The 14147-nt window shown below is 42.4% G+C and overlaps 1 protein-coding gene across 1 annotated transcript in view; it reads right to left on the minus strand.

Annotated features, from left to right (window-relative positions):
* dpp10 (dipeptidyl peptidase like 10) overlaps nucleotides 1-14147 on the minus strand; it is a 193181-nt gene that overhangs the window by 159003 nt on the left and 20031 nt on the right. The gene's annotated exons all lie outside the window — the stretch shown is intronic.

The raw sequence follows: 14147 nt of genomic DNA on the forward strand, positions 1-14147 counted from the left end.
CCAATCCGTTGTCCGGTCTGGGAGTTGTCCTTGTTTTTGTCTTACTTTAACCTTCTGTTTTCAGTTCATGAAAGGTAATTGTAACATTCTGGGACGACTAAAAAGGTCTTATTCAGCATTTGGTTGTACTTAGCTCCACCATCTCGTGTCACTGCTGGTTCCAAAGAAACTAAGATGGCGACGGCCAAAATACCAAACTTGAGGCTTCAAAACCGTAGTCCACAAACCAATAGGTGATGTCATGGTGACTACAGCCACTTGATATGTAAAGTCTATGATTACATAAAGACTATTTTCACCAACGTGCATAGATTTAGTCAGAAAGGAGCATCAACCTTCTGAGAAAAATACACTACATTACATTACAGTCATTTAGGAGACGCTTTTATCCAAAGCGACTTACAATTCAGATTCTATCACATTTCTACACCGTAGGCACAACTACGGGAGCAATTTTGGGGTTAAGTGTCTTGCTCATGGACACATTGACATGCGACTAGCAGAGCCGGGGATTCTCTGATTGAAGGACGACCCTGCTCTCCACTTAGCCACAGTCACCCCTACTAGCCAACACAATGAACCACTGCTCAGTAACCTCTGAAGTTCTGGAGGTAAATGACCCCGTGAATCCCATGCGAACGCCACCTGCCGCGTGTGCTTGTGCCAAAACAAACAGTTTATATGCCGTGAAGACTGCACTGAAAAAGCTTTAAATGATGATAAATAACACTTTAAAATAGTCTTATATTGGCTTACGCCTACAGTGTGTTATGTATGTGTTATTTATAAATGGGGAGGGAGAAGAGGGGGTTGAAACAAACTGTTACCATGTAAACAATAAAGACCTGCCATGCCTTAAACACAAACCATTGCAGAGCTAAGTACAGCATGTGCTCAATGCAACACTGCCCCCTTGTGTCTCTCCAAGGCTCTGCTGTTGCTCCACCACATTCCTGCGATTCTTATTCCATCCAGCGTCTCACTAAGTAAGACTGTCACCCAATCTCTCTCTCGTCCACTTTGTCTCTCTGTCTGTCAGTCAGCCGTGTCCCATTCCCTTATTCAGTCAGTGCCTCGCCTCCTCAGTCTGTCAGTCTCCTGCTCACTCAGTCTCTCCATCCCTCTCTCCTTATTTGCGCACCTCACTTCCTGCTCACTCACTCACCTGCACTTTCTCCCAATCCATCACAGTACACGTCTTAGTTGCAGGGTTTTTCGACTGTCAGCAGCCGGCTTTGGTCAGCCTCTCTTTCTCTGCCGGGGAAATGTTTTATTCTCTGAAAGCCCCTCGTGTTTTTTTTTTTTTTGTTCAGCAGAGCCTTGGCTGAGCTGCTTGTACTTCAGGCCTATTCTGGGTTTTATTCTCCTCGGCCTTGAGCATTTCATTTAGTTCCTCCAACTCGTCACTACTGCGTCTTTGCTAAATGCCACCTTTCCTTTTATCCGTCTCAATGCTTCCCATGCTCCGTGCTCGGAATATTTCTCACAATTACTGCTGTATTGACTGATTCAGCATTCATGTTTCAGTAAGAGCGTGGAGGTCAGGGTGATGGATTCAAACTAAGATGGTTAACATTGTGAGCTTGTTAGTATGCTGATGTTAGAAATGAGCTCAAAACACTGCTGTGTCTCCACCAGCATGGCTGTAGACTCTTGGCTTGAAGCCCATTTCCCATGCACATGTGCTGGCTTGGTGTCAGCCCAGCATGGCAGGGATTTGCATCTCCATTACAACAGCGCTACCAGCTTGAAGGTGCGTGTGTGTGTGTGTGTGTGTGTGTGTGTAACCATGGCTGTGGCTGGTGGTCAAAGGAGCGGCTGTAAAAAGGTGGATGAACGTCTGGGAGACATCTGTCACACTTTGGCCTGACTCCCGAGATAGAACTCGGCACAACTCGACTCGCTAAATCTGGCAATGCCAACACAAATCAGCGCAGAATGGTTTGACTTGACATGGCCAGCAGTGCCAATGGAAAAGGCCGATCAGTCTTGTTTCAAACCATGACCACAATCTTTCCCTCAGACATACCATATTCACTATGCTCAGTCACCTAAGAAGAAAAATCTATTTTACAAACATTGAATGCAGGGTTTTTTGATGAAATGTCCCAAATCAACATTCTGTCTCGCAACAAGGATGATATTTCTGCTTCCCCCCACTATCTTTAACCCCCCTTTTCCCCTTTCCTTTCCCTTATCTCCTCCTATCCTCCATATCTCTGTCTCTCACTCTCTTCCCCTCTTGATCCCGTATCTCTCTCCACCGCCTTTCTCTAATCTCTCCCGGTGTTCATCCCTGAGGACCTCTGCTGAGGGAGGAAACGCTGCCATAAACATTGGCATTCAAACCAACGTCGCTCATGAATTTTAATACGCCACACAAGAGCATGGGCAAGCAGGTGGGGGCGGGCGAGCAGCGTTCACGCTCCCCGCGTGTCTTTCCCCGCAGCGAGGGGATAATAACACCTCTCTGACGTCATGGCCCTGAGGTTGCTCTCTCACCGCTCAGTCCACGGGTGCTCAGGGGAATCAGGTTTTTATCGCGCCTGTTTGGGCTTATCTCAGCACCGGGCCTGCAGGCCAAGGTCAATTTCATGCCTGGGCAAGGGGTGCTCATGCTGGCAGCGGGGGTGGGGGGGGGGGGGGGGTTGCTGTTGTGGGCAGCCCAGCCGCTCCTCTCTCTGGAAGCGGGTCAATAGCAAGAAAATATGAACCATAAATTGAACAAAGTAAATAGTGCAGCACAGTGATGCTGCTGAGGCTGTTCTGCTCTGTTGTGCTGTACGCTGCAGTGTCACGCTTACAATGGTAACCAAAATTAGCTCGCATTTCCTGTGAGGCATTTCATGTGTTTATACAGGAGGTAGACAAAAGCCTGGATTACAGAGGCACTCCAACAATTTTACACATGAAGGTCAGTTTACTGATGCCGGGGAGCACTATTCAGAGTTCTATTCAGAGTTCTATTCAGAGTTCTATTCAGAGTACTATTCGGAGTACTATTCAGAGTACTATTCAGACTGTGAAAACAGTTGCACAATGTATTTTGTGGCTCCGAAGGGAGCTTTCTTAAATCTGAATAGACCCTGATTATTAGATCTGGGTTCATTCGGTTTTGGTTTACCTTCGACTCCGAGGCTACAGATTTACAGCAAATGTCATGCCTGCATTACAACCTGGACATGTGAAGTTTGAAAGATTCAGGCATTTACCACACTGGTGGGGTCTAACAAAAGGATGCTATTGGGTTGCATTGTGGGAAATGTAGGATCAACTGTGTTTGACTACAAGTCCCTGCCTCTGTTGCTTTGATTTCAATCAAAGCGCAATATTAAATAGCTGGTAGGCTTTTTTTTTTTAGGAATTTAACGGGTCTGTTTACTAAAATGACAAAGAAATGTGTTTTCTCTCCAAATTTTAGCCTGTTTGCACCAGTGTTATACCCCCCCCCCCCCCCCCCCCCCCCCCCAATATTCAGGAGGCTTATCTCTCTACACAGCATGGAGACCCATTCGCACTGGAGCAAGAGGTCTTTGTGAATATTATATTAACATAGCTCTATATAATGGAATAACATTTTTGATATTAAATATAAATATCACATAGTAAAATGGTTTTAATTAATACAAGCGGATGTTACGCAGAGCCTTGCCATCATATTGAGTTTGTGATGATGAATTAATCTTCCCGTGGTTCTAAATCAAATGGTATTACCGGTCCCGTGTGATTAGGGCATAAGGAATATGTTTTTCATGTAATTAATGTGGGTAAACTGACCTTTTAAATGATCAATAATTGATTAATCATTTTACAAAAGTGGTTGGCTCAAATGCAAATTTGCTGCAAAAGTGGGTCTGTCATTTTGCTCTTTTATATGTCAGTGTTCAATGCAACGTGATGCAACTAATCATGCATGTCCTCTAATGAATGGGGACAGTCTCCAAAATCCTGACATTGGTCACAAGCTAAATCTAACATTAGGGATATGTTTTACAGTAGGGATGTCCCTAAGAAATGATATAGTCAAATCTGATTGGTCAAGTCTTGCCCATCTTCGGCTGATCGTCAAATCGTGTAGTTTTCTTTCTTGCACATTGATCTTCCTCTGTTTAAACTTTATGTATTTATAGAAAAATAGCAAACATTATTAGCCAAGATACATGTAACTATGGTTTAGCTGTTGTTTCAGAATAATTGTATTTTCCTAGTTGTAAATTTAACTTTAGGCCCAAATTCCATTTTCCTTGTAATATCAATGACAGTCAACGCAAGTCGTAAACAGCTGTTTGTAGACATCTCCTCCAACTGATTTTAGAGAATGTGAATGTCGCTGTGACAATTCCACTGTGAGATTGACAGTCAAATCAGACTCCTTCCATCAATTTGTTGAATAGTCGACTATTTGGGGTTGAAAAAAATGTAAATGATCAATTGGCATGCAAGCTTGTAACTTTGTATGTATCACCTATGTTGCAATATTTGCAATAGTCCTTTAGTTTTGTTAAAATCCTGTTTTCTGATGAGTTCTTATTTCATCAGTGGTCAGACAAAAAGCTGTCGGACTTCACTCATAGCTTTCTGTTAAGCTCACATCAACTCCAGTAACTCCACTCTAATAAATCCCGTTACACTCTTCCTTTGATGTTCAGCTTTAACTACACAGTAATCTCTCCACACTGGCAAAAGCACGGGAGCCTTTTAACAGGACCTCGGGCCCCATTCTGTCATCGACCTCTCGTGAATTAGATTCCCCCGGCCTCCGACCGCAAAGAGGATGAAGGGGAATCAGGTTAGAGAGCAGGAAGATTAAATGAAGAGAGTGCTGGTTTCAAAAGGTTCTCCATGGTTTAGGCGTTTAGTCTAACTGCTGTTGTGATGCGATGGAGGCTGGAATGTTGTTTGGTGAAGGGATGCAATTTTTTTGTCACCTACCGTCCCATATTATACATAATTCTATTTTCCTGTGCGTGTAGTTACAGTATGTCTGCTTACTTTTCGTGTGGCATTATTTCCCTGACTATGCTTCTAACGGAATCGCAGTATGAGATAATTATGACATTGATTAATACAATTGTTTCAAGGTTCTCTATGAGCTGGTTAGCTCACGTCTGCTTTCATGCGCTGATGTTACACACCATCCTAACTGACAGTGTCGTAGCACCCACCCTCTGGTTCCCCTTTAGGTAAACACTGTTAGTGTAACAGAGTTAATGATTCCACTGCCATCACTGGTCATTATTTGCTCATTTTACTGTGAATTTAAGTTATTACTAATCCATATCATTTTCATATTATTTCCTCCTCTATTTCTGTAAATATCATTTACAACTTATTATCATTAGTTTCCCACAGAGTGTGTTGTGTCACATGAGCGCCCTCTGCTGGTGCCCCTGCAGACTTGAGTGGTGTGCCCCGCTTTCCGTGACCAGTCTGCTGCACGCTGTCTCCGTGTTCCCGGACTTTGTGACCGCGAGGTGGGCTGTGAGACACCCTAATGTGCTTCTGTTTCTTACCAGATGTGTTTACTATATGCGGTCCAGTGAATAAACGGCAAAAGAGAGAGTACACAACTGCTACATTAGCTCTATCAGCAATGTTGCCATTGCTTGCACCATTAGCTGGTGCCAGCCGGCTCAGTCGTCGCCATGTTGAGAGCCTTGTGGAGACAATAGATCTGCTCTGAATTTCGAATTGAGCACATTGTAAAACTCTCAATAACATTTACAAATAGTATATATGTGTATATACAATACACGTCAAGGATTAAATAAAATTCTAAGTTGAGCATAGAAGGTTATTCTTCATGAATTCAATGAGGACTACTCCGTGTACGTATGATTGAACTGTCAATTAAATGAGCTGCAGCTCAAATGGCTACTGCAAGGTTTCTGTGTTGGTCACTGCAGAACCAACGGATGCATTTATGTACCATGGGAACAAACTAATGTATTCTCATGCAAAAGAAGCAGCATCTCTATCTTATCATGAAAAGATGGAATTATCCCTAAAAGCTGCAATGCACGTCTAATAACAACATGGTGGATTACAGCCACCCCGACCATGAGAAGAAACACATTACTGCAAGCCGGTGGAGATAGTTCAAAGCAATTCTTCTTACCTATCAAAACTTTTATGGGGAATTTTGTTTCTTTGAACAGCCAGAAGAATTACGACCTATCTCAACGGTCTTCTGTTTTTCCCCTTCTGGAAGTGGATTTAATTATCGGTTTCTTTGACCAGGCTATCAATGAAACGTATAACAATGTCCACATCTGTCGAGGCAGTGTGCTGCACAGGTCAGATAGAGATGCTGGACGGATCAACCCTGACTGGTTCACTCTGTTGTGCACGAGTAACCATTTCTGCAATAATTCAGCTGCCTGTCCTATGATGGTTACTATAATACAAGAAGAGAATTTCAAACCGATGCAATGAGAGAAGCAACTACAGTATATGAAGCATGTATACATCATTGTATACTTCTTTGGGTTGGATCTATAACAGGGAACAAAAATATGAATCTTTACAGACAAACAACATACTCCTTATGTATGTCTCTAATTTCCAAGACAATTGATTATTGGCTTTCTTGTACAGATAGGCTTGGCACTACCCCTATTTCTGTATTATATTATACTTAAACTAAAGTCGGTTAGCTTAGCATAGCATGAAGAATGTAAACAAAAAGAATAACCTACCAGCCCGCTGAGTAACATTTGATTGTCTAATGCTGCATTCACATGGAAACAGACAGAGGGTAGACGGACGGAAAACACCTTCTGGACGTCAAAACGAAACACACATGCAGATATATGATGGAATAAACTATATTAAGTCAATTTATTTTGCGTCTACTTTTGTATGTAATTATGTAGCTATGAAAGGCAGCTTGATAAGTTATTGAAAACGTAAAGAACTTTCTCCCCATGTAAGGGAGCAATATCCGGTAGTAAATTCCGCCACGGAGGACGGCACAAAGTTAAATTATTTTAAATTTGGATAGCAATGCTGTCTGCCGTTACCGGTATTCTCTGCCAGCCTTGCTTAATTGTACCGTCCTGCTCTCATTCACTAACGTGATATATGTTTACCAGCTGCCCAATTCGATGCAGCATAACCGCACCAGAATAGGCATTTCCCTGTGTTTTGAGTCTTTTTGCTAAGCTAAGCTAACTGGCTGCAGCACTACATTTACCACACAGACCTGGGAGTGGTATCAATCTTCTTGTCTAACTCTCAGAGGGAAAGAGAAACTGTATTTCTCAATATGTCAAACTGTTTCTTTCCAAAACAGAGAACTTCAAGCTAAAATCAGTGGAACACAGTGGAAATGTACAAAGCAAGGATCATTTAAGAAGGACAGCATCTGTGCTTCATCTTCTTCTTCCAGTCAACAATACAAGCTGACAACAGCTTGGCCTTTCATCTCTCTTTTTTGCATCATCTGAAGACCAGCTACAGCCAATGGGAGACTACACAAAATCCACCAGATGGCCCCTTGTAGTCTTCCCGTTGAGAGTCCTGGAAACCGCTGTAGTAACACCTTCTCACTTAGACTCAAACTACACTCACGTGCACGCAATCAAAGACATCCAATGCTGTCCACACATACGTCATCTCTCCATCCCCACCATAAAAAGAACTGTACCAGTGGATCAGCTTTTCCTGTAGGCACCATGAATAAAACTGTATCCCCAGGGCAGTCTGACTTTCTGTCCAACACACACATAAACATCCCACTGGCATATCAACACTCTGCTTCAAGCTAACTTTGGCACTGGTGTCTGATCTGAACCCTGCCAAGCTCCAGACATCAGTAAAACTGCTCTTTGATGAATAAATCAATAAGGCTCTCTCCTTACACTGGCTGGTCATTCTCATATACAGTATCTACTTTATTTAAAGTATATCCCTTCTGACCACTGCTGGCTCGCTCTGACCATGCACCAATCAATAGACTGTTTTCATATAGGCTAGTGTAGAAGTCTTTGGGGAAAGGAACAAATGGAATTTATGGTGCCATCATCTTATTTTGAGATTTTTTCTAAATCTCCATTAGCTATTCTGAGAATGGAATAGAAATTCCCTAAATAAATGTATTGCACTGAGCTTGGGTCCACACATAGGCAGAGAGCAGATTTGGCCTTGAACAGAAGTGTTATCGGTAGCTACAGGCATACCAGCAGCACAGCGACATACCTATCTTTGTGACATCCAATGCTGGGGATAATGTCACCAATCTCCCACACAACATCACTGTAATGATGAAAGTCAATACGTTTTTGGATTTCTTTTTAAATCTGACTTTTTGCACTCTATTTTCTTTTTCATCCCATTGGATGCCTCAAGGTTTCATCACAGCAACACAAAGACTTCAGTTTGCTCAATGTGTGAAAGGCACCGTGACACAGGAACTAATGGCTTTACTGGTGGTTTACAGGTGCTATCACATCAGTTGTGATGATAGCGGAAATGTTAGTAGGTCTATGGCAACCACAGATAGAAAAATGTTCAAGACCAAGACAACGTAAAGACAAGAGTAAGAGACTAATACCTGATTGAATACCAAACTGGTGAGGTGACTTCATCTTTATAAAAAAAATTGTTTGGATGGCAGAATTCGCTCAGCAGTAAAGGTTCCCAATGGAGTTTTCTTGGAAACAACAACGTTACATTTACATTCAATGTTTCTCGGCAACATTATCTGTATCCTATCCTTGAGGTCAAACGCATTTCTTCCTCATAAAACGTTTGAAAAGCTGATTCATTTTTTAGACATTGGAGTTAGCATTGTTTACATCCATGTTTAGTAGCTAGCAGTCGTTTTCTTCTTCCCTGCAGTGTCTTTACCGACACCCGTCGACCAGCGCAGCAGCGTGAAACCATCGGCAGGAATGTGTTTTGTATCGGGCGCACGCATGAGCATCCTCATACATGTGAGTGAGATACAAATAAAATAGGGACCGATTCTTAAAGAAAAGGTACATAGCGCAGTAGGTGCATGGTTGAAAAACTATACTAAGTACCTTTCAAAGATAAATAATTCTGGATTTTTTTAATTTGTTCTTACTGAAGACGTATATATTGGAAAGAGAGATACAAATATAAAGATTTTTTTAAAGGCTGGACACTATAGTTTTTAGCACTTCAACTTTACTCAAAAAGAAGCAAATAGGGCATTTGTTCGGGACTATTTTAAGCGGCGGATTAATCCACATTTGGTACGCCAATGATTTTGTATTTTGGGCAGCAGGAGGGTGTATGTGGGATTGAGTCAACATAAACTACAGTGTGTATGTTCATGGTGATGAAGAAACATGTCACCCAGGGCAACAGTGTGGCTCATTGGTGTGTTTTCAATAGTTTTTGAACAACAATGGCGCTCTATGGCACAAAGGAAGAAGATATATTAGACTTTGGATACACAAATAAATCTTGTTTATGTTCGGTTTGGGTCTTTTCATGGGATCTGATGACAATAAGAAAAGTTACAATACCCCCGACCTTATTCATATTCTTTAGGCTTTTTGCATTGAATAAACAGATATGTGGAGACATCTTACTAAAGCCCCCTGGATAAAACAACTACGTCAAAAGGAAGGACATTTTCCAGACATAAGGAGCGCCTCAGAGAGAAAAACCATGTGTTGTGTAATTATGCACAACCATGCATCACAAGCCTTGGAGCATTGTTTTGTATTCATATTCTCTGAAATTTAGTATGCCAAGGAGTCCCTGCTGTCTCACTGTCAAGGCTCTGAATGTCAGCGGTGTACTCGCTGATTACACTGATATGTGAAAGATGAGAGGCGGACCTGAGCATGGGGGACTGCAGATGGGTATTCATTCTGAGAGATAGCCTTATATAAATTCATAACATTATGAACAGGTCAATTGAACGCACACAACCACCCAGTCAGATACGAGGAGCCGTAAATGAAGATGGATCCTTTTCATCCCGTCTTTGAGATGCAATCTGAGGGGCCGTGTGAATATACAAGCAGCGATGCCTGCACTTTGATCGCCAGAGGGGAGTGAAACTATTTCCATTCATCACACCGCCCTGCATCTCGACTCCAAACATCCTCGGTGATACTGAAAGGCCGGATCACTTGCTGTGTCCTATATTGTGTAAAAGTCGAGGGAAAACATTCTGGGAGGAAGTCCTCCATCTTGTTGCGTTACAGCATCGGGTATTGATTTTGCGGCAGTGAGTGGTGGGACTAATGATGAAGCCAGGAGGAGGGGTCTCTGCGTGGCCTCTCATTAGCCCTGCCCACTGATGATGAATCCTCCGCACGCTGACAGTGTTACACCGGCAGAAACACTTGTGTGTGCGTGTATGTGTGCGTGTGTGTGTGGACTCCAGCTAGGCCTGGAAGCAACACCGAACTCAAGGTGTGACCCCCGCAGTGTGATCCCATGACTGCGTGAGAGGTTTCCTATTGACTTTCATTGTGCAATGTGACACTGTTTGGTTCTGGAGTTGATTCTCTCCTGCTGTATAGAGCTGAATCCCCTCAGATTCCATAACTGCAGTATCACACCTCATCCTTCACCTTCCTCTTCTCAATTTTAGAAAACTGTGACATTGCCCTTCATTCAGACGTCTTCAGAATTTTATATTCAGCTTGTGTCTGCAATTCACCTGTAAGGATGTTATATCCTCTGTATATACATGTGTCTTCAGAATGTGTTTTGTTGAAATGTAAAATGAACAACCAGGTAAGTGACATGGCAGGAAGGCAGTCAAGAGTAGAAGTCTTTACAGATGCTCTGCTCTATAACAATAGACAAACAAATAGCTTACATGTATGCTACATTGGTGCATTCTGGCCATGATTCTTTTTTTCTCGCAAAGGCACCAATCTATGCACACAAACTATCAAATCAACGCTTTTTTTTCTCCCAGACTTTAATATTTATAGGGTATCTTAGAAATTGAGTGATAATTACATATTTGGACAAGTTGTTATGGAGCATAAATGTGTTAATGAAGGTCGTTCTGGTGAGGTGAAAGCATGTGAAGTCATAACAGGGTCATATTATTACATCATGAAGTAGTTTGCTGCTTGATAACGAACCAATTTTTTATGTGAATGTGATTTCAAACTAAACTTGCTCATCATTGATGCCAACTGTTGGATTGTGTCCTTTTCACCCTGTAGCTGATAATGTCGGCTTTTTTTTAATTAGATATCTTTTACTCCAGCAAGACTTGAGACAAAAGAGAACTGCTGTGCTGCTTATACCCACAGTAGCCCACTTCTCTCACCAATACACATATATTGCTCCTGCTGCTGTATGATAGCTACAGGGAGCTATCATATCATATTTAATAAACTTATAGGAACGACTCCAAACAGCTGTAAGCAACAAACAAAGCTTTCGCTACTGGTCACATTTTAGCATTTTACAATCAGTGGCACATTGAGACATTGTTGGTGGGCTCATTAATAAAACCTGTCAAAGACCATCTTAATCATACAACAAGTTGTATTTTTATGGACATTTCAATTTATAGCTAATTGTTGGGAAATTGTAGGGCTAAGAGAATGAGCAATTAATTGTTATTAATTTGTGATTCCATATAAATGAGGCAACAGCTAAATAGAATCAATCATCGTGGGGGAAAAAGAAGAACTAAACGAGCCAGGACTGTTAGCTAGACGAAAACGGCGGGATAATGCTAAATGCTACCAGTACAAAAGCAGAGAAGTCAGCAAACTGCCTTGCTATTGCTGCGTAACTGACTCAATCATGTTAGTCACACAGCAATATTTATCTTAAGGTTTGAATGCATTAGCTAACATTAGCTGCCATGAACTGGTCAGGAAAGGAAGAATAAGTTTCAAAAGCATTCTTCAGCGGAGTAGTTAGCCAAACTGCTATTTTAGCATCTGACGATGTGCATTTGTTGAGGCTAGGCTAGCTTTAAATCACACATTGAAATGCATTCAATTGATAATTATTTTAATTTACACATTTCAATGAAGGCAAAATATTAATGGTAGTTAAACAGACAACTTACAAAAGGGACTGCATATATAATGATGGGTAGTACAATCAAAGATTTGAAATGAATACAGTCTTTCCATCTGTAACATTCTGTCAGTCTGTAGTTACTGCTCTCTGCCTGCGCAGGTCGATCCTGCACGCTGGTCTTTTATGTAGAACGATGCTGACTTCTGCTGGCCAGCAGAAGGTAATGCATGAGCCGGGTGCTTTGCACACACAACACCATCGCTTTTACTGAGGAGCCTGCAGAATCCCCCCCTGCACGACTTCCTCGCAAACAGAACAAGCAACAAAAGCTCCTCTGGCACCCGGTGATGAGTGAAGTGACACGGTACTGTACACGTGCGGCAGGGTGTTCTCACCTACCAACGCATACTGCATTTACCCTTTCTGAAAGGAAACCCCGTCACCGAGGGCTTGCTCATTATGCGTGTGAATCTCACCTTTTCACATAAATAGGTCCTAACACAAAGAGGAAATTGCACAGGGGCCCATTAATGAAAGAACGATGTGGTACGTTATTCTGAGCACACAACTCAGGAGAGGAATGTTTGCATTTGATACAGATGATATCAGTCAGCAGCAGTTCTGTTTATGTGAACAGCGGGGGACACGCAGGTATACGGTCCCAACCATGTATCTGCTTTCTGTCTCACTGCAGCCGTAGAGCCATTGGAAACACATATTAGCACCTCTGTGTGATCTCTGCATTATATTTGCTGCGCTTGGTAATCAGCACATCCTGGAGGAAAGCGATTATTGGCGCCCAATCCGTCTCTGCCCAGTCCCCCGTATTGACTGTTGAACCAAGCGGCAGAGACAACAGACACAACCGACTTTCAGAAAAGGGGACACGGAGGCCTACTTATTCTGGAGAGGTATTGAAAAGAATCGGTTGTGCCCCTTAATGGAACTATCGCTCCATTCTTCTCACTCCTTTAAGAGACAGATTGAGGTGTTATCTGAGCTGAGTTAGGCGTTTTTATTTTCTGGCCAATATCCGTCTCTCACCCGTTGGAATTGCCTATCAGGTGTCTGTTTTTTCCCCACGGACCATTTGTCAAACTGCTTCTCCGTCCCTCCCTCCCCCGTCACCTTTCAGGTTTACCAGCAGCTCGGAGAATAAATAAATAAGTCAAAGCCATGGCAACTATAAATCACAAAGTTGCAGGGGGGTGACAGAAGGCTTCTCTTTGACTTTTAGCTCAAGTTACAAAGTGTGAGTGTGAATGAGTGTGAGACGTGGGAGGAAACGTTTGTATTGTTGATGTTATGAGACTGAACCACAGTGACCAGTCTGCTCAACTTTACTTCAAATCTGCTCAAAGTGACTGGAAATGAATATTGGTGTTGCTTCCCTTTCTGTTTACCATCACGTTGACATACAAAACAACAACTGTAAAATATATTTTCATTTTTACAAGTTTTAGTTAAAACATGCAATATTCTGTATGCTTCCCTGACATTGTGACTTATCTTTTAGTACACTGCATGATTCTCCATCTACCCACCTTTATTTTCATTGCTTTAGGGGAAGAAATATCATTATCTTGCCTTGCAGTTCCGTGTAGGACATATGGTCTCCGGAGACATAAAATAAGATGTTCAAGTTTCAGGGATTCGGGGATTCAGCTAACGGGATTCAGACGCAGCAATGACTATATGAAATATTAATCTATTCTCCAGTTTATCCTGTTCAGAGCGCAGGGGGTCTGGAGCCCAGTCGAGCAATCGGTGGAAGAGAGGCAGCGTACACCAGCAGGTTACCATCCAGTCACAGGGCTATCATAGGACACGCTCTGGTAATTCCATTTACCTACAGTAACCCATGCTGTTCATATTAAAGGGGTGCTCCAATGATTAAGATCCTGGGGACAGATATTGGATACCGAAATATTCTACTTTTTAGTCCCTAATATGGGTCAAGCTCCAAAGACACTTGATTGTACACTTCCCATAACGCAACCTCAACTTTTTCATTTACTGTACGTTATACCTTTCTCGTTAGCTTAGCTCCAAGGGTCCACATGGTGCGCCTTACTTCATCTGTCCATGTTAGACAGCCTCTAGACCAGTGGCGGCTGGCCAATAGAGGGCCATGGGGCGTGGCCCCACCTTGGGTGCCCCTC

This window comes from Anarhichas minor, unplaced genomic scaffold (assembly GCF_050575085.1).
Source record: "Anarhichas minor isolate MPS153535 unplaced genomic scaffold, ASM5057508v1 ptg000087l, whole genome shotgun sequence".
Classification (NCBI taxonomy): domain Eukaryota; kingdom Metazoa; phylum Chordata; class Actinopteri; order Perciformes; family Anarhichadidae; genus Anarhichas; species Anarhichas minor.